Source organism: Triticum dicoccoides, chromosome 4B (assembly GCF_002162155.2).
Source record: "Triticum dicoccoides isolate Atlit2015 ecotype Zavitan chromosome 4B, WEW_v2.0, whole genome shotgun sequence".
NCBI classification, from domain to species: Eukaryota; Viridiplantae; Streptophyta; class Magnoliopsida; order Poales; family Poaceae; genus Triticum; species Triticum dicoccoides.
This window is the reverse complement of record NC_041387.1, coordinates 96,698,013-96,725,121: the sequence shown is the minus strand read 5'-3', so window position 1 is coordinate 96,725,121 and position 27,109 is coordinate 96,698,013.

Genomic DNA, 27,109 nt, shown 5'->3' with positions numbered 1-27,109 from the left:
ACCACAACATATGATCTCGAGGTAGATCAACTCTTGTAATCTCTATATCCATCAAGATCAATCAAGCATGAAGTAGGGTATTACCTCCATTAAGAGGGCCGAACCTGGGTTAACATTGTGTCACATGTCTCCTATTACCCATTGATCAATGACACGCGGCTTGGGACCCCCTACCCAAGACTGCCAGTTTTGACACCGACAAGGACCTCCGATACGTAATAAACTGGCTTTTGGATGGGGAATTTATGTCCCTCTTCCCCTCGCTCGATGACGAGTACAACACTTACTACCTGGTGAGTTGTGGAGATATAAAGCAACATAGGCTCGCCAACACCTAGGGTAGCTAGCATTGGGTTGCCTGCTAGTAAGGCCTTGATTTCTTCCAATTCGGTTGTGGCAATGTTCATCCATTCAAAGCTATCAGTGTGTCTAAGTAGCTTGTAAAGTGGTAATGCATTCTCTCCTAATCTGGAGATAAAGCGGCTTAAAGCCACCATGCACCCTGCTAGTTTTTGGACTTGCTTTATGTCTATTGGTATAGCCAATTGTGACAAGGCTCGGCTCTTAGCTGGGTTTGCTTCAATTTCTCTATGGGAAACAATGAACCCTAGAAGCTTTCCGGCTGGAACTCTAAAGACACATTTTCCGGATTGAGCCGTATGTCGTATGTTCGTAGGTTGTTGAAGGTAAGGCAAAGGTCGTCCACCAGTGTTTCGATGTGTTTGGTTTTGATGACCATGTCGTCCACATATGCTTTGACTGTTTTGCCAATTTGTTTTTCCAAGCATGTTTGAATCATACGTTGGTAAGTGGCACCAGCGTTTTTAAGCCCAAATGGCATAGTGCTGAAGCAGAAAGGGCCATACAGGGTGATGAACACCGTTGCGGCCTGGTCAGATTCCTTCATTTTAATCTGATGGTATCCGGAATAAGCATCGAGGAAACACAGTGAGTCGTGTCTTGCGGTCGCATCGGTGATCTGGTCAATGGGGGTAACGGGAAAGGATCTTTAGGGCAAGCCTTATTGAGGTCTTTGAAATCGACACAAAGGCGCCAGGATTTGTCCTTCTTTGGCACCATGACCAAGTTGGCTAACCAATCTGGGTGTTTGATTTACCTAATGAACCCGGCCTCCAGCAGTTTGGCTAGCTCTTCTCCCATGGCTTGGTGCTTGGGTTCAAAAAATCACCGCAGTGTCTGCTTAACAGGTTTAAACCCCTTAATTATGTTTAGGTTGCATTCGGCCAGCCTGCGTGGGATGTCGGGCATGTCCGAAGGGTGCCAGGCGAAAATATCCCAATTTTCGTGTAAGAATGTGCGTAAGGCAGCATCCACTGCCGGATCCAGTTGCGCTCCGATAGACGCTGTTTTATTGGGGTCCATTGGGTGCACTTGAAATTTAACTATTTCATCTGCTGGCTTGAAAGAGGTTGATTTAGGTCTCTTATCAAGGATCACATCATCCTTGTCCACTGTGGACCGTAGGGTGGTCGGTTCTTCTGCCGCTAGGGCTTCGGATAGTGCCTCGAGGGCTAAGGATGAAATTTTGTTTTTCGCTCAGAGAGCTTTGTCCGGGTCACTCGAAATTGTAATTATTCCATTGGGCCCTAGCATTGTAAGCTTCATATAACCGTAATGGGGTATAGCTTGGAAACATGAGAAAGCGTCCCGTCCGAGGATAGCGTGATATCTATTGTTGAAGGGGACCACATGGAAGAGCAACTCTTCGGACCTGTAATTTTCGGGTGTGCCGAATACCACATCCAATTTAATTCTCCCAGAGCATCATGCTTCTCGACTGGGGATGATCCCTTGAAAGGTGGTGCTGCTTTGCTTGATGCGTGTTCTGTCAATCTGCATCTTGTCGAGCGTGTCCTCGTAGATGAGGTTAAGCCCACTACTGTCGTCCATGAGCATTTTGGTAAGTCTAAAACCATCCACTATGGGGTTTAGTACTAGGGCGGTGGGTGCTTGGACTGCGGGCCTTTGGTTCGTCTTCGGCGGTGAAGGTTATTGCCGCATCGTTCCATGGTCTCATGCGGTTACTTGGTGGACTTCGGTGAGGTTACGGAGTGCCCTTTTACGCTGATTATTTGAAGAAAAGGTCTCAAAGACCATGAGGATGTTAAAATCGTCCCTCTTCGGAGAGTATTTCTCTGGAGTGATGGTGGCGAGGATGGCCTCCCACTCTTTGCTACCTGTCGGAGTACCCAACATGCTCGAAGACTATGGGTTGAGTCTATACTTGGAGTTGCATGTATCGGACAAGGCTTGTCAAGGAGTTCGTCAAGAACGGACCTGTATCCTTTAAAGGGTTTGTTTTTTCTGCCAATGGACTGATAATCGGATGCCTTGCTAGGGCGTATCCGTTTAGCCCGGGCCGCACACTGCTTAAAGGCAGTAGGCTCCAGTTGAGTTTTATTGGCCTTCCATGTGCTTTTCATCGCGCAGTACTTTTGTACCACTTGTGATAGTTCCGTGAAGCTCTGTATGTGATGACGGTTGAGGGCATTCTGGATTCCCTCGTCGGTACAATTGCGATGGAATACCGAGACTACATCGTCATTGCAACAATCTTTGATCTTGTTTTTAACAAGTAGGAATCTGGCCCAGAAGTGATGGGCCGTTTCTTGAGGTTGCTGTCGTACATACATCAGGTCATATATGTCTGGAGGGCCTAAATTGCTTGGAGAGTATTGATTGTGGTGGGTTTGTGGTCTAATCACGACCCAAATCTGTGTCTGTAGCTTGCAAAATCTCTGAGGTGACTAGTTGGGGTCCGGGGAGATCCAAGTGCTCCCCCGATCCTACGTCTGATCTAGAGTTTGGGGGCGCAGAGCCCCATCCGAAGGGAGGGTATCTGGCTCGAGGGGTTCGGAGACCCGGACATATTTGGTTCTCAATATAGGGAGAGAGGTGTCATCGGCTTGTTCCTCAATGACCGCTACCAGGTGGGTGATCGGCGGTTGATTAATTTCCCTCTGGTGAGGTTTAAGCCCGATCCGACCATAATCTGTTGAAACCCCAAGGGTGGCGATGTGATCTAGCAGCTCATTTAAAGACAAGACGTCTGTTGGATCCATCTTTTCGGAGTTCTCAAGACCGATGCGGAGGCGGTGTTTGGCGATCGTACGGGGCGCTGTCGGCTTAATGGTTGTACGGGCACCCATGATGAAACCGTCGAGTTGGAGGATCTGCCCAGTAGTTAGGCTCCTTCCAGGGGTGATGTTGTCGTTGATGACAAGGCAAGCCATAGATCTCTTTTTTGAGACTACACAACAGAGCTCTCAATGAAAGCACCAATGTCGGTGTCAAAACCGGCAGATCTCGGGTAAGGAGGCCCAAGTTGTGCATCTAAGGATCAATGGCAACAATTGACAATGGGACACAATGTTTACCCAGGTTTAGGCCCTCTTAAAGGAGGTAAAACCCTACGTCCCGCTTGATTGTATTCGATGAGTATGGGGGTTACAAGAGTTGATCTACCTCGAGATCGTAATGACTAAACCTTAGCTTGTCTAGCCTATGAATATTATGATAGCCTTTATGGACTAAACCCCCCGGTTTATATACATCCTAGAGGGGCCTAGAGTTACACCAAGTCGGTTTACAGGGGAAGGAAAGAGTATATCCGGACACCAATCTTGCTACCCACGCACACAGGAGTCCTACCCGGACACGGGGGATGGTTTTCCACTTTATCTTCATGGCCCACCAGTCCGGCCCATATTGGATAGGCCAGACACCTGAGGACCCCCAAATCCAGGACTCCCTTAGTCGTCCTGCCAACTATTGCTTCTACAACTATCGCTACCACTTAGTGATAAAGTAAAGCAATTACATGGCGTTTGCATTTCATACAATAAAGCGACAACCATAAGACTCCTGCCAGTTGCCGATAACTTTTACAAAACATGATCATCTCATATAATAACGTATATCACATCATGTCTCGACCATATCACATCACAAGCATGCCCTGCAAAAACAAGTTAGACGTCCTCTACTTTGTTGTTGCAAGTTTTACGTGGCTGCTATGGGCTTCTAGCAAGAACTGTTCTTACCTACGGCACAAAACCACAACGGTGATTTATAAAGTTTATTGTTTTAATGTTCAAGAAGGACCAGACGCGGTCAAATTTTATTCAACTAAAGTAGGAGAAACAGACACCCGCCAGCCACCTTTATGCAAAATTAGTTGCATGTCTGTCGGTGGAACCGGTCTCATGAACGTAGTCATCTAAGGTTGGTCCGGGCCACTTCATCCAACAATACCGACGAATCAAAATAAGACATTGGTGGTAAGCAGTATGACGATCACCGCCCACAACACTTTGTGTTCTACTCGTGCATATCATCTATGCATAGACCTGGCTCTGATACCACTGTTGGGGAACGTAGCATGCAATTTCAAAAAAATCCTACGCTCACGCGAGATGTATCTAGGAGATGCATAGCAATGAGAGGGGGAGAGTTTGTCTACGTACCCTCGTAGACCAAAAGCGGAAGCGTTTGACAACGTGGGTGATGTAGTTGACCTTCTTCTCATTCCGACCAATCAAGTACCGAACGTACGGCACCTCCGATTTCTGCACACGTTCAGCTCGATGACGTCCCTCGAACTCTTGATCTAGTAGAGTGTCAAGGAAGTAGATGAGTTCCATCAGCATGACGGCGTGGTGATGGTGATGGTGAAGTGATCCGTGCAGGGCTTCGCCTAAGCACTACGAGAATATGACCGAAGGCGAAAAACTATGGAGGGGGCGCCGGACATGGCTAAATGTTCTAGGCGCCCCCTCCCCACGTATATATAGGTAGGGGGAGGGGAACAGCCTTGGGGCGCCCAAGTAGGAGGAATCCTACTTGGGGGCCTAGTCCAATTCGTCCCCCCTACCATATTTTCCGGAGGGGTGCCCGGAACCCCTTCCGGTGACCCGATATGTACCCAGTACCCTCCGGAACACTTCCGGTGTCTGAATACAATCGTCCTATATATCAATCTTTACCTCTCAACCATTTCGAGACACCTTTTCATGTGCGTGATATCATCCGAGACTCCGAACAACATTCGGTCACTAAATCACATAACTCATAAAATACAAAATCCTCATCGAACGTTAAGCGTGCGGACCCTATGTGTTCGAGAACTATGTAGACATGACCGAGACACCTCTCCTGTCAATAACCAATAGCAGAACCTGGATGCTCATATTGGCTCGCACATATTCTACGAAGATCTTTATCGGTCAAACCATTATGACAACATACATTATTCCCTTGTCATCGGTATGCTACTTGCCCGAGATTCGATCATCAGTATCTTCATACCTAGTTCAATATCGTTACCTGCAAGTCTCTTTACACGTTCCGTAATGCATCATCACATAACTAACTCATTAGTCACTTTGCTTGCAAGGCTTCTTATGATGTGCATAACGAAGAGGGCCCGGAGATACCTCTCCGTTACTCGGAGTGACAAATCCTAATCTCGATCTATGCCAACCGAACAAACACCTTTGGAGATACCTATAGAGCATCTTTATAATCACCCAGTTATGTTGTGACTTTTTATAGCACACAAGGCATTCCTCCGGTATCCGGGAGTTGCATAATCTCATAGTCGGAGGAATATGTATTTGACATGAAGAAAGCAATAGCAATAAAACTGAACGATCATAATGCTAAGCTAACGAATGGGTCTTGTCCATCACATCATTCTACTAATGATGTGATCCCATTCATCAAATGACAACACATGTCTATGGTCAGGAAACTTAACCATCTTTGATTAATGAGTAGTCTAGTAGAGGCTTACTAGGGACACAGTATTTTGTCTATGTATTCACACATGTATCAAGTTTACGATTAATACAATTCTAGCATGAATAATAAAAATTTATCATGAAATAAGTAAATATAGAATAACAACTTTATTCTTGCCTCTAGGGCATATTTCCTTCAGTATCAGCAAGTAATCATGTGAATTTGATATTCGTTCGATATTTTGTTGGTATGTATGTTGTGATTCCCTTAGTGGTGTTATGTGAACGTCGATTACATGACACTTCACCATATTTGGCATATGGTAATGCATTGTGGAGTAGTTATTAGATGATGGGTTGCTAGAGTGACAGAAGCTTAAACCCTAGTTTATGCGCTATTTCATAATGGGTTGATTTGGATCCATATGTTTAATGCTATGGTTAGATTGTTATCTTAATTCTTCTTTCGTAGTTGTGGATGCTTCTGAGGTGGTTAATGTCAGGACCCTGATCCTAAGTCACACCGTTCTAGCATGTAACACATCATATCACTTTGTGGCCTCATGCACGGTATTCCCACAGGTGCCACCTTACCTGGCCCGGGACCATTGCACCTTTTGGCTCACGTATATGACAGTGCTGCTAGCATCCATATGACAAAGAACCCGAGACGACATGACTAGTCATAAACCCTAGGTGGCGCTAACTTACAAGTACGGGCATACATGACCCAGCAACGAACGTGTCGATCAACAACGTATGAACACAAGTCATAGCAAGCTATAGGGACTTAAAGGAACAATGCGTGACATTTCCCCGAAGGGACAGACACAGGAACGAAGAAGGACACATGTCGGTCAGCCTAAGTGTTCCAGAGTAGTAGCAAGCTACCATGGCTCAGTGGAAGCACTAGGAGACATTTCTCGGTAAGAGAGGCTACCAAGAATAAGCAACTAGGTTGTCAGATCCCACACATACTAAGAATTTCAATAATCATACACACAATATGCTCGATATGTGCAAATACAACATGGCATCACAACACAACTGTACAACTCAAGTATTATATCAATAGGCTCCGAGGAGCGAGATATTACAATCATGGGTCTTGTCGGTGTCAAAACCGACGGATCTCGGGTAGGGGGTCCCGATCTGTGCGTCTAGGCGGATGGTAACAGGAGACGAGGGACACGATGTTTTTACCCAGGTTCGGGCCCTCTTGATGGAGGTAAAACCCTACGTCCTGCTTGATTAATATTGATGATGTGGGTTACAAGAGTAGATCTACCACGAGATCAAGGAGGCTAAACCCTAGAAGCTAGCCTATGGTATGATTGTTGTTCGTCCTATGGACTAAGGCCATCCGGTTTATATAGACACCGGAGTGGGCTAGGGTTACACAGAGTCGGTTACAAAGGTAGGAGATCTACATATCCGTATCGCCAAGCTTGCCTTCCACGCCAAGGAAAGTCCCATCCGGACACGGGACAAAGTCTTCAATCTTGTATCTTCATAGTCTTGGAGTCCGGCCGATGATGATAGTTCGGCTATCCGGACACCCCCTAGTCCGGAACTCCCTCAGTAGCCCCTGAACCAGGCTTTAATGACGACGAGTCCGGCGCGCATATTGTCTTCAGCATTGCAAGGCGGGTTCCTCCTCCGAATAATTTATAGAAGATTGTGAACACCAGGATAGTGTCCGGCTCTGCAAAAATAAATTCCACATACCACCATAGAGAGAATTATATTACACAAGATCAATCTACTGACGTATTCTGTGGCGTGACGTCACACCACTTCCAAGCCTTTACTCGAATTGTTTTTATTGTTCCACCTCAGCGCGTTTAGCGAGGCGGTTTCCTTGGCACGTCTTGTCGAAGCAGAGATCGTGTTCCCCTTATTCCGGGATTCCCATCAATACGGGCGTGGGTAACCCAACCGCGCCATTGATTGTGACGCTTGGGAGATAAGGGAGTTTTACCAGGCCGGTGGGGACGCGTGTTTCTGTTCGCCCATATAAGGGGATAAAGATCCAACCTTTTTACCTGCGCCTTCTTCCTCATTAGCTTATGCATCTCTGCGAACTCGAGCTCTAGCGCCCAAGTCCGCACTTCTCACCTCAACCTTCTCCAACTATGTCCGGAGCGGGAGGCAAGTGGATGGCCTCCTCCGTCACGGAGGGGCAGATCCAGAAGCTGCGCGACACCGGATACTTGTCCAGCGACATCGCGCATCGGCTCCCCGACGAGGGACAGCTCATCCCCACCCCCAGGCCCCATGAGAGGGTAGTGTTTCTTCCCCATTTCCTCCGCGGACTGGGCTTCCCACTTCATCCCTTCGTCCGGGGGCTCATGTTCTACTACGGCCTGGATTTCCATGATCTGGCCCCAAATTTCATCCTCAACATCTCGGCGTTTATCGTCGTGTGCGAGGCCTTCCTCTACATCCAGCCCCACTTCGGCTTGTGGCTCAAGACCTTCAGTGTCAAGCCGAACGTTGTGAAGGGCAGCCAAGCGGAGTGCGGAGGCGCTATGGTGGGCAGGATGTCCCACGTTACGTGGCTGGAAGGCACTTTCGTGGAAACCATCAAGGGGTGGCAATCGGGGTGGTTCTACATCACCGAGCCGCGTGACGCTGATTGGGCGGCAGCCGCCGAATTCAGATCCGGCATCCCTACACGGCTCACCTCCTGGAAAGAGAGTGGCCTGATCTGGGGGAATTCAGAGGAGCTGACCGGACTCCAAGCCTGTATCCAGAAGCTGGTGGACAAGAAGCTCAAGCTTGTCAACGTAGTCCAGGTCATGCTCATCCGCCGGATTCTCCCGTGCCAACGACGGGGTTTCAACATGTGGGAGTTCGATCCGGCGCAGCACCAGACCCTGAGCGGGCTCTTCGACACTACGTACGAAGATGTCTGGAAGGTGTTGTTCAAGGGCGCCGAAGCTCCCGCATCCGCTACCGAAGATCGCGGATTCCGCTCGCAGCGCCCGGCTGATGAGGTAAATGATTTTGCAACTTGCTTTCCATAGTTTGACTCTATGCGGGATCTAAACTCACTTTACCTTTGACAGGACTAGCTAGCGAAGGCCGAATGGACTATCTGTCTGGCCCCATTGCCAGAGGACCCAGCGGACGCCCGCCTGACGGGGCTGCTGGCTCCGGCACCCCACGTGGTGCCGGAGAAGAAGGCCAAGAAGAAGGCCACGGGGACTCGGAAGAGTTCCCGTTTTCAGGTGCTATCGGACAATGAATCCGAGGCCGATTCCTCCCACCAAGGTGAGGAGGAGAAGAGAGCCTCTCCCCCAGCGGGGGGAGGGAAGAAAAGGAAGGCCTCCCCAACAAGGGAGGCCGAAGGGTCCAAGAAGGGAAAAACCCTTCCCCCGGACCGCTCCGCCAACGCCAGTGACGACGACGAGGACTGGCCTCCAAGGGCCAAGCCCCTGGCGAGATCGTAAGTATCCGGACTCCCGAATAACTTCAAGGTTTTTTTCTTTTCGCCACATAATGTCTTTCTAATGCCGCATACAACCCTGCAGTCCGCCCAAGGATGATCTTCCTGTTTCATCGAGCGGGTCCTTGGGTGCATCGGATATGGATTCCCTTCCGACTGCCTCCACCCCCCGTGCCGCGGATGACGCCGAGGTGGGGTCCCAGGAAGGGACCTACCAGGAGGAGGAGGCCCCGGAGGTGTCACAGGACAACCTCCTGGACTTTGTGCCGGACTCGGCCCCGGAGGCCACAGTGGCTCCGGAGTCCGGCGGGCGACCCCTTCGTAAGAAGGGCAAGACCGCGACGCCGGCTGCCTTCGTCCAACCGGAGGTGCCGGATAATTTGCTGGAGGCGCTCAACGGCGCCTCCATCAAAGAGGAACACCGCACTGTTATGAGTGCGGTGATTCAGAAGGTTCAGCTCGCCAAGAGCGGGCTGACCGAAGCCTGCAGCAGCCTTCTAACAGGCTTTGAGGTAAGAATTTCAATATATGTAAAATGGTACCGCATAGACAGTAGCCCCTGATGCTCGGTTCGGTGTTCGGAAAGAAAATCCAGACTGAGGATCTTTAGAAAGATAAACGCAGGAGTCATGAAAATATGTCAATATGGGATTGCAGGCTGTGCTGCTGACCTCCGCCACACTGATTGTGGAGGTCAATACTTTGAAGGAAAACCTCGAGCAGTCCGAGAACGAGCTCGGACGTGCCAAGAAGCAGCTCGAGGAAAAAGAAGGTGAGTAATACCTTATGAAAATTGTACCTTACAGAAAAGAATTTGGTTGCAAGAAAAATGACAAGGATAACTTGGGTATTGCAGGGGCCACTAACGTGGTGGCGACCCTGAAGGAGGCGGTGGCCGCGGCCGAACGCAATGCGGCCGCGGAGCGCACCGAGCGAGAGAAACAGGAGGCTCGGGTGGCGGAGGTACAGCAAGAGCTCCAGGATCTCGTGAAAAAACAGGAGAGCTTGGAGCGTGACTCGAAGACTCGAGAGTTTGAGCTTGCAACGGCTCTTGAGAATGCCAAAACCGCTAAGGCCGAAGCCTACAAGGCCCTCCAGGAGATTGAGGCAGTGAAGAAAATAGCAGCGGGTAAGGCATTTTTCATGCAAAGTAAGCATGTGAGTGTTAATTACCTGTTGCTTACCCGAATTCGGAGCTCTCCAGGAGCGTTCGCAGATCTTCCTCGCAGCGTGGCCGATGCTGCCGCATTTTACTGGGCCGAGGAGGGGAGCTCGACGGAGAAGGTCTTCTGGTCTCAGTATGCTGAGGTCGGACATCCGGTGCCCCTTAGCGACCAGCTGAAGCAGCTGGTTGAGCTCCACAAGGCGGCCGAACAGGCCATGAAGGGCCTCATAGTTCGGTTGTGGCTGAAGGAGGCCATGCCAGGGAGCTACTTCGGCCTAGTGCGGCGGCTGGTGGATGCGTGCCCGTGGGTTGAAGTCATCAAGCATTCCGCTTGTATTGAAGGTGCCCGTCGGTCCCTTGCCCACGCAAAGGTGCACTGGGGCAAGATGGATGCCCAGAAGCTTGTGAAGGACCCGCCACCAGAGGGCGAGGAGCATCGCACGCCCGAGATGTATTATAATAGTGTGTTGAAGGGCGCCCGCACTATTGCGGGTGAGTGCTCCAAAGATGTAATATTTGAGTAGACTCGCATTTTGTTATCCTGTGCGCTGAAAACTTGGTTCATATGCGCTAAGCAACGCTTGTTAATTTAAAATATTACCTTCTGTGTGGCTGTTTATCAAATCTGAGAGATGGCAAGTCGTCGGCTTCAGCCTCCATGCCACGAGTGTTGGGGTGTTCGGGATAAACTCGAGCGCTCTTGTTCCCATTTTTGGGTCCATCTAGGGAGGCGCTCGACACAGCGAACAAGGCAACCGGACTTATAATGCTTGAACACTCTCACTTAGCCATAGAATTCTATAATTTTAAATTTCGGCAAAGCCCCTAGTCTTCGGAAGGCCGAATTTGGGGCGCTATCCATGCCTTGGCCGGACAGTATCCGGCTCCTCGCTCTAAGCGGCATAAGTCTTTAAGGACTCACAAAAAACCTCTCGAACAGCGACCGGCTCTCGCCTCATCATGACGGTCAGTTTTAGCTTTCTCCACTGAGGCGTTAACCCAGCTCAACTAGGGCGCAATCGCAGTGGTTCTCCCAGTGCTACCTTAGCCGATATAACGGAACGTAAGGTACCAAAACATGGGAGCCGGGCAAACCCAACTATTGACCCAAGACATGATTCGGAGCCGATGCATATAGTGCTATAAGTTCGGGGTGCCGCACTTGTGAAAGTGTTCGGACTCATCACACCATGATTCGGGGAACATAAGCCCCTGATGTGTATTAGCCGTACCAAAGTGTACGAATGCAATATGCCGTGAATGAACATATGTATGAAAAGGAAATGCAATTATAAGCAAAAAGGTGCTGCATTGTTTTATTCAATAAGTGCTGCTACGGATGCAGAACGATACAAATAGTGCGATAAGCAAGGTATGGGACTGTTAAACATGTCCCCCTCCAGGGGTAGGCTGCAGATTGGTGTATAAAAATGCTCGTAACGGAGACCACCTGTATATTTGTTGTAGCCTTTATCCTTCGCTGGCTGTTGCATCGTGAGTTTGGCAGATCTGCTGCCAGACAAGGCCTCTGACAAATGGAGTCCTGTGTGTAAAAAATAAAAGGTAAAAAGAAAAGAAAAAAGAACGACACACTTGAGAGCCCCTGGTGTGGTTTAGCCGTAGTCTGGGTTTATCGTGGTCGTGCCCCTCTCCCCATGCCCATGGTATCTTCAGAGCGTAATGGTGTACGCGAAGGACCTGCTTTAACATTTCGCAAGAGCTGGGGTTGGGGCCGCACTGCTACGCGTGCTCGGAACGTGCCAGGTGGTCTTGTTGTAAGTTACTCCGGGCGCGCTTAGCTATGTCCAGCCGCTTAAAGGCCGGACTCGAGAATTGCCTTAAGAGGCTGCATTGCACTTCTACCGCGAGAGCCGCTGTATGTTCCTCCGTGCGGAGAGAACATTCAGTGTTTCCGTTGACCGTGATGACTCCTCGAGGGCCTGGCATCTTGAGCTTGAGGTATGCATAGTGTGGCACCGCGTTGAACTTTGCAAACGCAGTACGTCCGAGCAAGGCATGATAGCCGCTGCGGAACGGGACTATGTCGAAGATTAACTCCTGGCTTCGGAAGTTATCCGGGGATCCGAAGACCACTTCTAGTGTAATTGAGCCTGTACAATTGGCTTCTACACCTGGTATGACGCCTTTAAAGGTTGTTTTGGTAGGTTTAATCCTTGAGGGGTCTATGCCCATTTTGCGCACTGTATCCTGGTAAAGCAGGTTCAGGCTGCTGCCGCTGTCCATCAGGACTCTGGTTAGGTGAAATCCATCGACGATTGGGTCTAAGACCAGCGCGGCGAATCCGCCATGGCGGATGCTGGTGGGGTGGTCCCTTCGGTCAAAAGTGATCGGGCAGGAGGACCATGGATTGAACTTCGGGGCAACTGGCTCCATCGCGTAGACATCCCTGAGTGCACGCTTCCGCTCCCTTTTGGGTATGTGCGTTGCGTATATCATGTTCACCGTCCGCACCTGTGGGGGGAAACCCTTCTGTCCTCTATTGTTCGGCGGTTGGGTCTCGTCCTCGTCATCGCTATGTGGCCCCTTGTCATTGTTTTCGGCAATTAACTTGCCTGCCTGGTTGAATACCCAACAGTCCCTGTTGGTGTGGTTAGCTGGCTTTTCGGGGGTGCCGTGTATCTGGCACAAGCGGTCGAGTATTCGGTCCAAATTGGACAGACCCGGAGTAGTTCTTTTGAATGGCTTTTTCCGCTGACCGGGTTTAGAGCCTCTGAATCCGGCATTGACTGCCGTATCCTCAATATGATCGCTGTTAATGCGGCATTTGTTTTTGTTGCGACGCGGCCTGCCATTTCGGTCCTTGAAGTCCGGACTGCCAGAATTTTTGCTGAGGTTGTTGCTGCGTGCTAGCCAGCTGTCCTCACCCACGCAGAAGCGGGTCATGAGTGATGTGAGGGCTGCCATGGATTTTGACTTTTCCTGTCCCAGGTGCCGGGCGAGCCACTCGTCGTGGATGTTATGCTTGAAGCCCGCGAGGGCCTCCGCATCCGGATAGTCGACGATTTGATTTTTCTTGGTTAAGAACCGTGTCCAGAATTGCCTGGCCGATTCGTCTAGCTGCTGAATTATGTGGCTTAGGTCATCAACGTCTGGTGGTCGCACATAAGTGCCCTGGAAGTTATCGAGGAATGCGGCTTCCAGGTCCTCCCAACTCCCAATTGACTCTGCCGGCAAGCTGTTGAGCCAATGCCGGGCTGGTCCTTTAAGCTTGAGGGGGAGGTATTTGATGGCGTGAAGATCGTCACCGCGGGCCATGTGGATGTGAAGGAGATAGTCTTCAATCCAAACCGCGGGGTCTGTTGTGCCATCGTAGGATTCAATATTGACGGGTTTAAACCCTACGGGGATTTGATGAGCCATTACTTCATCTGTGAAGCATAGTGGGTGTGCGGCGCCTCTGTACTGGGCGATATCACGACAGAGCTCAAGGGAGCTTGGTCTATTTTGTTCGGCCCGGCCGGTCTTACTGTGTCCGGCGCGACGATTGTCGTCACGTATCATGGGACGCCCACGCGATCCATAGATCGATCTTGATTGTCTTGCCTAATCCTCCAATATATCTCGCAAGTCCGGAGTGTTCCCCTGTGGCCGTGTGCTTTTCGAGCAATGCCGGGGTACGGGTCTGGTGAAGGGCCTAGAGGCCACTCTGTCGCGACCACGGGGTGGTTGGTCAGCCGTATTGTCTCCTGGTGATGCGGGTTCGTAAGCCTCCTCCTCTAATCGGGGGAGCAGCTTGCGTTTAGGGTAGCTTTTGGAGGGGCGTTCGAGCTCGTGCTCTTCGGCCGCGAGGACTTCAGTCCATCTGTCGACTAGCAGATCCTGATCGGCTCTAAGCTGTTGCTGCTTTTTCTTGAGGCTATTCGTCGTGGCCATAAGCCTGCGTTTAAAACACTCTTGTTCGATGGGATCCTCAGGCACGACGAATTCGTCATTGTCGAGGCTCGCTTCGTCTCCGAAGGGAGGCGTATAATCCTCTGCCTCTTCTCCTGCCGCTCCTTCATAAGGGATGGCGTCTCCGTCCTCCTGCGCTGCATCTTGCTGGAGCGGGTTGTCTTCGGCACTGTCCGCTGTATTATTGTCTCCGGTGCCGGAGTCTTCATTCTTGTTGTGGCGGGATTTAGAGCGACGCCGCTGACGCCGGCGCTTGGGCTGCTTTTTGGAGGGGTCATCCTCCTCTGTTCCTTCGCCATTCCCATCTTTTGGGATATCCACCATGTATATGTCATACGATGACGTGGCTGTCCAGTGCCTAGTGGGCGCTAGTTCTTGGTCGTCTCCGGCGTCGTCGTCCATACCGGCGATGTCCTCGGAGTCGTAGTCTAGCATGTCGGTTAAATCATCGACAACGGCTACCAAGTGGGTGGTGGGTGGGCTTTGAATTTCTTCGTCATCCGCATCCCAACTGTCCTGACCGCAGTCTGGCCAGGGCTCTCCTGATAATGAGAGATATTTTAGCGAACTCAAGATGTGGCCGAAAGGTGAGTGTTGAAAGACGTCCGCTGGGGTGAACTCCATGATCGGCGCCCAATCGGATTCGATCAGGGTGGGCGCGGGAGGTTCGGAGTCCGGCGAGGAGTCCGGCACCTTGGAGTCACGAGCTTTATGAGGGACAAAGTCAGTGTTCGGCTCTATCGCTGTAGAGGTTGCAGCCCCCGAGGCGGTGTCTAGGCATCCATCCTCGATCAACGGAGCTGGCTCCGAATTGAAGATCGGAGCGGTTTCAAGTGCGCCCTCGAAGGTACGGTCCGGCTGCAGAGCTAAATCATGCTCGCCGCGATAGTGCGGCACGCTCGGCTGTGGCTCGATCTTATCGAGGATCAAGTCCCCGCGGATGTCAGCCGTGAAGTTCAAACTTCCAAATCTGACCTAACGGCCAGGGGCGTAGCTTTCGATCTGCTCCAGTTGGCCAAGCGAATTGGCCCGTAGTGCAAAGCCGCCGAATACGAAGATTTGTCCGGGGAGGAAGGTCTCACCCTGGACTGCATCGTTGATGATGATTGAAGAAGCCATCGAGCCTATCGGTGACGACACAGAGGAACTCTCAATGAAAGCACCAATGTCGGTGTCAAAACCGGCGGATCTCGGGTAGGGGGTCCCGATCTGTGCGTCTAGGCGGATGGTAACAGGAGACGAGGGACACGATGTTTTTACCCAGGTTCGGGCCCTCTTGATGGAGGTAAAACCCTACGTCCTGCTTGATTAATATTGATGATGTGGGTTACAAGAGTAGATCTACCACGAGATCAAGGAGGCTAAACCCTAGAAGCTAGCCTATGGTATGATTATTGTTCATCCTATGGACTAAGGCCATCCGGTTTATATAGACACCGAAGAGGGCTAGGGTTACACAGAGTCAGTTACAAAGGTAGGAGATCTACATATCTGTATCGCCAAGCTTGCCTTCCACGCCAAGGAAAGTCCTATTCGGACATGGGACGAAGTCTTCAATCTTGTATCTTCATAGTCTTGGAGTCCGGCCGATGATGATAGTTCGGCTATCCGGACACCCCCTAGTCCGGAACTCCCTCAGGTCTCATGACCCAACATTCAAAGCATACAAGTCAAAAGCACATGCGGAAGCTTAACTTGTCGCAGTACATACATCTACAAATTAAAAAGGCTGAGAAGCCTGACTATCTACCAGCTCCTGCCGAGGGCACAAGATCGTAGCTGAGGTAGCAAGCTAAATGTCGAAGTCCACGCGGAACTACTAGTGAGACTGAAGTCTCTCTGCAAAAACATAAATTAAGCAAACATGAGTACAAATGTACCCAGCAAGACTTACATCAAAACAAACTACATATGCATCATTATCAACAAAGGGGGTGGTGGAGTTTAACTGTAGCAAGCCAGCTTTGACTCGGTGGCTATCCTGAACTACGACTGCAAGTAACTCTTTGAGGTGGCACACACGAGTCCACATATTCACCATATCAATACACCACTATTGATCCACTCCCATCGCCCTATGAGAACACCATCCACAGCACTCACGCTTATCTTGCGCATTTTAGAGTATCCACTTTAACTTGTCTATGAATTGTATAGGCAACCCAGAGGTCCTTGTCGGTGTCAAAACCGGCGGATCTTTGGTAGGGGGTACCGAAATGTGCGTCTAAGGCTAATGGTAACAGGAGACTGGGGACACGATGTTTTACCCAGGTTCAGGCCCTCTCGATGGAGGCAATACCCTACTTCCTGCTTGACTGATCTTGATGGTATGAGTATTACAAGAGTTGATCTACCATGAGATCGTAGAGGCTAAACCCTAGAAGATAGCCTATGGTATGATTGTTGTTGTTCTACGGAGTAAACCCTCCAGTTTATATAGACACCGGAGGGGGCTAGGTTTACACAGAGTCGGTTACAAAGAAGGAGATCTACATCCGAATCGCCAAGCTTGCCTTCCACGCAAAGGAGGGTCCCATCCGGACACAGGATGAAGTCTTCAATCTTGCATCTTCATAGTCCAACAGTCCGGCTGCCCGGATACCGCCTTATCCAGGAATCCCTCAGTAGCCCCCAAACCAGGCTTCAATGACGATGAGTCCGGTGCGCATTTTGTCTTCGGCATTGCAAGGCGGGTTCTTCTCCAAATCCAGAGTACCTGTCATGGCGAATAGTGTCCGACCTCCATTAATGTTGTACTCCTCGGCTTCTATGCTTCAATAATGGCTATCTCCACGTGTCAAGTGAATATGAGAAGTCGGGGCATTTTTACATTTGCCACCCTGACCCTGTAAGCCAATCCGTCTATTTGAAGAGACGGGGATCCTTAGATCCAGATCACACCATCTTCCTCCTAGCAAGCATTCAACAGAGCGTGCCCAAGAAAAGCCATTCCATCATGGCTGACCGCCGAAGCTCCTCCTCTCGCACCCTTAGCTCCAAGCCAGGCGATTGGGAAAAGTGTTCTGTTCCTCATAGCCGATTAGTGGAGTTGCAGACCTAGGGGTTCCTCCCACCTGCATACATGGTCCCCGTCCAAGCCGGACTAGCCGCCTATAATAGCGGGGAGTAGGCGGAGAACTTTCCGAACCCATCTAGAGGGGAGAGGATATGCCTTGTCCCGTATTTGCTGAGAGGGCTTGAGTTTCCAATCCACCCAGTCCTCCGTGGGCTCCTGGAGTTCTATGGTCTCCAGCTGCACAACTTCACTCCTTCCTCCATACTGCACATCGCAGGGTATGTTGCCTTCTGTGAGCTCTTCCTGGGCTGCGAAGCTCATTTCGAGCTATGGAAGAGGCTATTCTACCTCGTCCCTCGCAATTAGGATGGATCTATATATCAAGTGGGCGGAACCGAAATATGGCGCATCGCCCAGGTCGGATACCTGTCCGGCACTCCGAAGAAGGCATCCGAAGATTGGCCCTCGAAGTGGTTTTATGTAGATGATGTTCCCCTTCCGGACCCAGCCGGACGGGCCTTCCCAAGTTTACCAATGCCTCGCTGAAGAAATGCCAAAACTGGCGCCCGCGGAGCCCCCAGGAGGAAAGAGAGGTCCTCTATCTGATGGGCAGGATAAAAATTCTGGCCAAATCAGGATTGACAATGATAGAGGTTATGTCAATATGCATCATGCGGGGGGTGCAACCACTTCAATATCGGGGAAAACCCATGTGGCACTTCAACGGCGAAGACGATGCCACCCGCTGCGGTCGTAAAGGTCCGGACTCCGCCACCGCACTGGCGAAAATATTATCCGATTTGTACAAAGGGGAAGAAGAGGAGTTCCTCCGCATTAAGCCGCAGGATGGATTTTCCATGTACAACCCACCAAGCTGGGTAAGCTGTCATTCCTTACTCGACTCTATTCATACATGTGTCCTTTGTCACCAATCATTTATCTTGCTATTTTCAAAGCAGGAACTGAGAAGGGCCGTGGAAGAGTTCAACAGCCCACCTCCGCAGCCAGAGGATCCTGGCCGGGCTCTCGACCCTGGACTTGAAGAAGATCTAGATATATCCGTGGAGCTTGTAGACGGGACATTTTATCAAGCAAGTCGCGACGGCGCTTTAGTGGCCATACTTGCTGATTATCCCGGGCTGCTGCCGGTGTCGAACGTAAGTAAAGCCGGAGCCCTAAATTCTGAATTATGCCGTGCCTTAAGAGCACATGTTGTATTTTTGCAGAAACGACCATCAGGACGTTGTGCCAAGCCCACGGGGGCTCATCAGCAAAGGGCATCCGGTCCGGGCAGGCGTAAGAGGAAGGCGGTTAGAACTGAGACGTCGGGGTAGAGGTATAAATTGAACTTGCTCTATGGTTATCTTTGCCGAATTGTGATAGTTTGCATTGTGTCCTGGCAGGAAAAACATCCGTTAGACTACATCCGGATCCCCTGCCGGCCACGCCTCAAGCAGCCGGATTCCTGAAGCGGACTCACGGGTGGAGGCTGATGTGGGGGCAACGCCGAATTGCCCTCCCACAGAGGATGCGGACATGCTTTCCGCTCAAACTCCGAAGTGAATCACCGGCGCAGAAGGTTCGTACTCCGCAATGGTATTTTCTCCAAGGAGGCTTTCGATGCCTTCAACTCTGGAGACGCATATATTCGCGTCGCTCAAGATGGACTTGCCAGAGCAACGGACCAGTATGCGAAGGATATACGGGTAAGAAAATCTGATAAGTATGTTTAGTAATAGCCCCTGAGACTTGAAGTAGTTGGCACAACTGATTTAAGGATCATTGTATGCATAGGTTCTTGTAGAGAAGAATACCCATTTATCTCAAGAACTGGAGGAATGTAAGACCCAAGTGAAGGCTGCTGTTGCCGAACAAGAGGAATCAGAAAAGGCCTCTTCTGGTAAGACTAACCTTGTACCAGTTATTTATTCGGCATGGTTTATAAATCTAACAAGAGATGCTGCAGACAATCCCGGGGAGAATCCGAAGATTGTTGAAGATAATGAGCGACAACTGCGAAGTCAGCTGAAGGCGGGCGAGTGCGTGCTGACGAAGGCTATTCGAGAGAGAAATAATCTCCAAGATGCTAATATCCGACTGAGCGTCGAATTAAAAGATGTTCGAGCTCAGCTTGCTGACTCCGTGAAGGAGAACAGGCAGCTTCGACGCGGCATTTATAGTAAGTGCTTAAATGAACTGTAGCGTAGTTCGGCGAGGAAGCATTTTGATAGAGTTATGTCTGTAGGTATGCTGACGGGCCGTCCTGAAGAGGAGATGCCCGGATCCGCAGGCGATATGCTGTAAGATCTTTCACAACTGCACGAACGAGCGCGACAGGTGATGCAGGGAATTGCCCAGGCCTTGTGGCCATCCGCTTCCCTGCCAGGAGGCATGAGCAAGCTTGTGGAGACGTTCAAAGGGGCACGGCAGCGCTTCCGGTTATGGAAGATACCAGCCTGCCGACAAGGTGCGAGGGAAGCCTGGGCCATGGTGAAGACGTGATATGCCAAGGCTGACCCGAACCATATGGCCGAAGTCGGACCGGTGGGGGCAGATGGATAAGAGATACCTGTAAGTCTGGTATATGACCAAGTAGCGTTAGCAGCAAAGTATTCCCAACAGGATTGTAAGCTAGACAGCCTGTTGGATGGTATAGAGGAAGAATATAGCCAACCTAAGTGACTATGTAATTTAAATGGACCTATGTAGTCCCTAGCCGGATTGAAAATCATTTGTCATGGCGGACCTTTTCGCTTCAGCCCCCGGACCCGATAGTCCGGAGTGTATCCGAATACCCGCACAGTTATGAAAAACCCGGGGTATGCATGGAAACCAGGCGTAGGGGTCATAAGTGCTTGAACAGACAAGTACCCAACTAGTTATGTTATATTACATGGATAGTAAGAAACATCTTCCAGAGAGAATAGTTCTGTTAGGGGTTCCTTTCTCTGGGTGCGCATGCATCGATGTGCATGTACGAACTGCGAACAGAAGCGCAGGAAACAAAACATCTGGGGATTCACGTTGTAATAAATGAAAACATCTTTTGTTCACCGACCGAATATTCCCTTAAGAACGCTAACATTTGGCTTCATCCAGTCTGAGGTACACATCTGGCTGAACCGGCAGTAACAATCGTAGAGGTGCTCCCCTTATGCCCTAGCCGAATTAAGGGGAACGTAGGGCATAAACATAAGAGCCAGGCAACCCAGCATGGCCAAAACTTAATTCATATCGATGCATATAATGGTGAAGAAAAGGCACAAATGGAAAGAAAATGCATATGTGGCTGGCAGGGAGCCATTAAAGTGGTTATATTTAGCTTCCGTATAGGAAGCCCCCAGGTATAGTGTGCACGCATAGTGCAGCCGGAGCGATTGAAGTATCCGTACAGTTTTGTAAGGTTGTGTGTGGAAAGCAAAAGAAGGTGAGAAAGGAAGGAAGAGAACATAATTGAAGAGGCGGAGGTGAGGAGACGAACCCTGAGTTCGGCACTAGGCGTAGAATCTTTGGAGTCTGGCCGCGTTCCATGGGTTCGGCTCGAGTCTGTTATCGGATGCACTGCGCATGTCAGATTTCGGGTTCCGGCAGACCCTCAAGGTTTGAACTTTGGGGTGAGCGCGGAGATCACGCCTCCCTCCTACTCGCGTCTCGTCGCCTCGCAAGGATCTAAACTACACGAAGAACAACACAAGGGACACGAGGTTTATACTAGTTCGGGCCACCATTGTGGTGTAATACCCTACTCTAGTTTGTGGTGTGGTAGATTGCCTCAGGGGCTGGTGAGGAACAATACAAAGGAAGAATAGCCTCGCGAGGGTAGGAGTTCTTGTGGAGGTGATGCCTCTTGGGAAGGATTGGATCAGGATCCCTTTCTTCTGTGGTGGCTAACCCTATTTATAAAGCGAGGCCTTGGTCCTCTTCCCAAATATTGAGCGGGAAGGGCGCCAACAATTGGCCATTTTGAAGGGGAACATCTAGTACACTTATCCTGGCTAAAGTCAGTCCTCGCCTACCAAAGACTCTGACGGTGACGCCGGCTTGGGCTACACGATGACCTCCATCCTGCCATTCTGCTGGTCTTGGTCTTGTTGCACCGAAATGGTTGCCTTTGCTTGATACTCTTGCCTGCGCTTGCCCCCTTTGCACCAAAGAGGAAACAAGGACTCTGCACAGGCCGGCGCCCGCCTGGCTTCGGTTGTCATGGCTTGCGTCATGGGCACCTTGTGAGGTACCCTGCCTTGATCTCTCCGCCTCCTCGCGAGCCAGCCTGACGAGGTTGTGCCCGAGGAAGCTTCCTGTCGTCCGCCCCGCGAGGCTTGGCCCCTCGCGAGGGTCTTAAGCATATGTTGATGAAGATGGGCCGTACTGGGCCACTCCCGGAGCCACGCCGCAGGCCGCAGGCAGGCAAGTCTGGGTACCCCCATTCCCAGAATGCCGACAGTAGCCCCCGGGCCCAAGGCGCGCCTGGACTTGGCTTAGCAGAGAAGCGAAGGGGCAAGTACGAAGCACCGCGGGTCCCAACAGCCTGCAGCCTTGGGCGCCGCGTGGCGGTTGATTGGACGTGGGCGTCCTTGCTCCCCCACAATGCCTCGGTAACTGTACGACTTGACAAGTCCCTGCGTGCAAAACGGGTCATGATTACCTGTGATCGTGGAGGCCGGCGAATGGCCTCCCCCGGCTATATGTACGGAACGGCGCGAGCCCTTCCAGTCCATCCCTTCCTGCTACTCCCCTTCCTCTTCTTGGCCGCTCACCATCCCCATGGCCCCGCCGAAGAGGTTCTCAGCCACGGAGAAAGGAAAGGCTCGTCAGGAAGGGCCCGGCTCTTCTTCGGCCAAGCGTGGCCGGGGCCGCCCTCGCAAGCACCCTACGGCCCCCGCTGCGGCCTCCCTTGGCCGTGGAAGCAGCCCTCTGCGCGGCGGTGGGTGCTCGGCTACCAACGAGAGGTACGCTGGGGCTGCGCGACCCCCAAGGCCGCGTTCTTGCTCGCTGGAGGTGCTGTCGGAGTTTGTCGTGTGGTCGGCGGACCCGACCGGCACCTGGCTCTAGCTCCCCCGCTTCTTTGTAGGTGAACTTCCGGCTGGTGCCCCGGGCGGCCTTTGGCTTCAGGCAGATGGTTGCTGCAGCAGGGCCTCCTGGGCTACTCTGGAGGTCTCCACCGCCGGGGAGGCGGCCCTGACCCGCGGCTGGCAAACGTTTGCCCGCGCGCGCGGCCTGAGCCGATGGTGCACTCTACACTTTAAGTTCGATGGCGATGCCACCCTCTACGTGAGGGTGTTCGGGGAAGACGGCCGCCGCGCCGGATGCTGCCCTGAAGACGATGACCGCGGCCATGCACCCAGCGCCGGCCTTGGTCGGGATGAAGGTGGTGGGAGGCGCGCAGGCAGCGGTGCCCGAGGCCTGCCAAGCTTTGGTGACTACCCATCGGACGGCAGCTCCTCCAGCGGTGGTCGCGACCAGCCCCCTCGTCGTCGCACTTGCCTGGGAGAGGGCAGCGGGTCGGCCCGACACCGTGCCTCGGTGAAGCGGGAGGCGGAATCCAGCTGAGCTCTAGAGGCAGTACGAGCCCTTGCCGAGAGTTGATGCCGGGCAAGTCATGCCCGTTTTGCTTTCCTTTCTTTCTTGCGCAAAAAGAATGTAGTCTGGTGCCCCACGGGGGCGTGTTGAATTGTTGCTGTTTAACTGGCGCGCTGTTTCTACTGTTTCTGCGCTATGTTTTCGTTCCGCGTGTTTATGCGTGGAAATCACTTAACTTGGGGGGGAGCTCGTTGCGGTCCTCACCTCCCGAGGCTAGGGCCTCGTCGTGCGTCTTGTTTCCTGCAGGGTTTAGTCAGTTGGGGTAGTCTCCAGCCCTGGTAGCGGGGACAACCAACCCAAGCCCCACAATCGTGTCGTGATTCCCGTAGGGCACGGACTGGGAGGGGTGCTCCCGCAGCGGACTCGGATAGGGAAGTTCCAAACCACCTGGGCAGAAAACACTCGCGAGGGTGCCCAAGTTCCTCCCTCGTGAGACTTTGCGCGAGAGAAAACAAAACAAATAAGTGAAATGGACGAAGGGTCGTGAGCTCGAAATGGTAACAGCTTCAGTAAAACTTCAAATAGAAACAAACAAGCCAACTACGGAAAGCAAATGAGAGAAGCCGCGTCCGGCACCTAATCTAGTCTTCGACGTCTTCTCACCAGCGCGGAGCTAAGTGCTGCCACTAGGCATGGGCGGGAGCCACCAAGGCCCGAGGGCGGCACTCCGGAGACTCCGGGGCGTGTACAGCCCCACTCATTATTACGTGAGAGTGTCACGAGCGGCAAGCTTCACAGGTGTTTGCCTTCTTCACAGGCACCGGGCCTTTTCCCACACGCAGCAACTTCACAGGCATTCGTCTTCTTCACAGGCACCGGGCCTTTTCCAAAACGCGGCTACTTCACAGGCATTCGCCTTCTTCACAGGCACCAGGCCTTTTCCAAAACGCGCCTACTTCACAGGCATTCACCTTCTTCACACGCACTGGGCCTTTTCCAAAACACGGCTACTTCACAGGCATTCGCCTTCTTCACAGGCACCGGGCCTTTTTCAGGGGTAAAATCTTCGGAGATGTTGAATGTTCCATGCGTTTTGGACGGGCACCCCCTCCTGGGTCTCCAAGCGCGCGGAGCCGAGTCTGGAAACATGAACAACCTTGAATGGGCCCTCCCACATGGGAGAGAGCTTATGCAGTCCCTCCCTGGAGAGAACCCGTCTGAGCACGAGGTCCCCTACCTCAAGAGTCCTGGGGCGGATGTGGCGGCTGTGGTATCGCCGCAGTGCTTGTTGGTACCTTGCTGCTCGTAGCGCGGCTTCTCGGCGATGCTCCTCCCCCAGCACGAGATCCGTCCCTCGCATGGCGTCCTGCTGCGCCTCGTCGAACGCCAGGACCCGTGCGGAACGACGTCTGACCTCGTGAGGGAGAACGGCTTGAACTCCATAAACCAGAAAGAATGGGGTCTCGCCAGTCAGCTTGGTCGCGGTCGTGCGAATAGACCACAACACAGATTGGAGCTCGTCGTACCAGCCCCTGCCGCAGGCCTCCAGCTTCTTCTTGAAGGTCCTGGTTTTGAGGCCCCTCAGGACCTCTGCGTTGGCTCGCTCGGCCTGACCGTTGCTCCGCAGGTGCGCTACCGAAGCGTAGCATATCTGCGTTCCAAGGTTAGCATAGTATGTTTTGAAGAGGTTACTGGTTAACTACGAACCGTTGTCGGTGATGATGTGGTTCGGCACCCCGAATCGGCTCACGAGTCCCTTGATGAACTTGACCGCAGAGCCTGCGGGGATGGTGTGGACAGCTTCCACCTCAGCCCACTTGGTGAACTTGTCCACGGCGACGTAGAGGTAGCGATAGCCTCCTGGTGCCCGAGGGAATGGGCCCAGGATATCCAGCCCCCAGACTGTGAATGGCCATGAGAGGGGTATAGTCTACAGACCTCCCGCCGGCTGATGGATCTGCTTGGCATGGAATTGGCAGGCCTCGCAAGCTTTCACCAGTTCCACAGTGTCATTGAGTGCCGTGGGACAATTGAACCCGCTGCGGAACGCCTTGCCAACGAGGGTCCGTGATGACGAGTGATGCCCACAGTCTCCACCGTGTATGTCTGCCAACAGCTCCTTCCCTTGCTCCCTGGAAATGCAACGTAGGGACACATCATTCGGTCGTCTCCGGTAGAGCTCTCCATCCTTGATGCAGTATGCCGTGGCCTGCCGTGGCCTGCCACGCCACACGCTCTGCTTCCTCCTCCTTTTCCAACAAGGTCCCTTGTGTCAGGTAGCTCCTGAGCTCTGTGATCCAGCACCCTTCCTGAGGTTCCAGCGCCAGGAGCAGGCGCGCTCCTGTGGTCAGGCCGCAGACCGGGGCTCCCGAAGCAGGTGGCTGGGGGAGCTCCTCCCGAGGCTGCATCGTGCTTGACAGTGATGGCGTCGCTGAGGGCTTGAAGAGCCGCTCCTCGAAGACGCCAGGCTCCTGAGGTAGCCGCCTGGATGCCCTTTTGGCAATGTCATCAGCCTCTTGATTGGTGCCGCGAGGCACATGCTGCAACTCCAGCCCCCAAAATTGCTTCTCCATCCTGCGGACCTCCGTGAGGTAGGCTTCCATGTGCTTGTCCTTCGGCTCGTATACTTTGTTGGAGAAGTTGACGAGGAGCTGCGAATCACCCTTGATGGTGAGGCGCTTCACCCCCAGGACGACTACGGCTTTCAGGCCTGCTATCAGGCCTTCGTATTCTGCTATGTTGTTGGAGACCTTTTCTCCGTGCTGGAAACAGAGTTGCACGACGTAGTAGAGCTTGTCTTGAGTGAGAGATACGAGCACCGCGCCAGCCCCCGAGCCATGTCGAGAGAACGCCCCATCGAAGTACATGACCCAACCGTCCGGTGCCTCGCTTCCCGGGGAGAGTGATCGATCCTCGCCAGCCTCGAGGCCTAGCGCCTCTTCCCATTCTGCCACGAAGTCCGCAAGCGCGCCCCCCTTGCTGACTCTGGTTGTGCTGAATTCTAGCTGAAACGCTTGCAGCTCGATGTTCCACTCAGCGACTCTTCCAGCTGAGTTGGGGCTCCCGAGCACCCTTTCCAAGGGGTACGCTGAGACGACCTTGATGGGATGGCCTTGGAAATAGTGTCGCAGCTTGCGTGAGGCTACCAATAGCGCGAGGAGGAGTTTCTGAGGCATGGGGTACAGTGCCCTCACGTCCCGTAACACCGTGCTGACAAAGTACACAGGGTGCTCGACGAGGTTGGGAGTGCTGGCGCTGCTAGCGTCCTCCGAAGGCCGGGGCGCCTCCTGAGACAACGGAGCCCCCAACGGCTGGTCACTTGGGGGGCCTCTTCTGTTCTGGTGTGCTTCCCTGCAGCAGTCGATCCTTCTCGGCTGCGGTCCCGGTCTCTGTGAGGCCCTCTTGGTCCTGCTTTGCTTTGACCCGGACGGTTGCTGCAGCCTTGGTCCAACGCTCCTCCCTAACCGCCACCAGGGATGCGCTGGCAGAGTAGGGGGTGGCTGCAAGGTAGAGCACCAGGGGCTCTTGAGGACGTGGAGCCACCATCAACGGAGGGCTGGTTAAGTACCTTTTGAGATCCTGGAACGCCTTGTCGGCCTCTTCAGTCCATTCAAAGGGGCCCTTCTTCTTCATCAGCTTGAAGAAGGGCAGCGCTCGTTCCCCCAGCTTGGAGATGAAGCGTCCTAGTGTGGTCACACGCCCGGTGAGCTTCTGCATCTCTCTGAGGGTCTTCGGCGGGCTCATGTCCTCGACTGCTTTGACCTTTTCTGGGTTGGTTGCCCCGGTGGGACACGAGGAAGCCCAGGAGCTTGCCCGAGGGGACTCCAAACACACACTTCTCTGGGTTGAACCGCAGGTCCACTTCGTTGAGGCTCGCAAAGGTTTCCTCCAAGTCCTGTATCAGGGTTTTTGCCTCCCGAGACTTCACCACAATGTCATCAACGTAAGCCTCAACATTCCTCCCGAGCTGCCGACCCAAGGCGATGTGCATCAGCCGCTGAAAAATTGCACCCGCATTATGCAGCCCGAACGGCATGCATGTATAGTCGTACACTCCACACGGGGTCAGGAAATCCATCTTTTCCACGTCCTCTACCGCCATCTTGATCTGGTGATAGCCGGAGAAGGCATCCAGGAAGCATAACAGGTCGCACTCAGCAGTGGAGTCGACGATCTGGTCGATGCGAGGGGGCGGGAATGGATCCTGCGGGCAAGCCTTGTTGAGGTTGGTGAAGTCGACACACATGCGTTCCTTTCCCCCCTTCTTCGGCATGACAACCGAG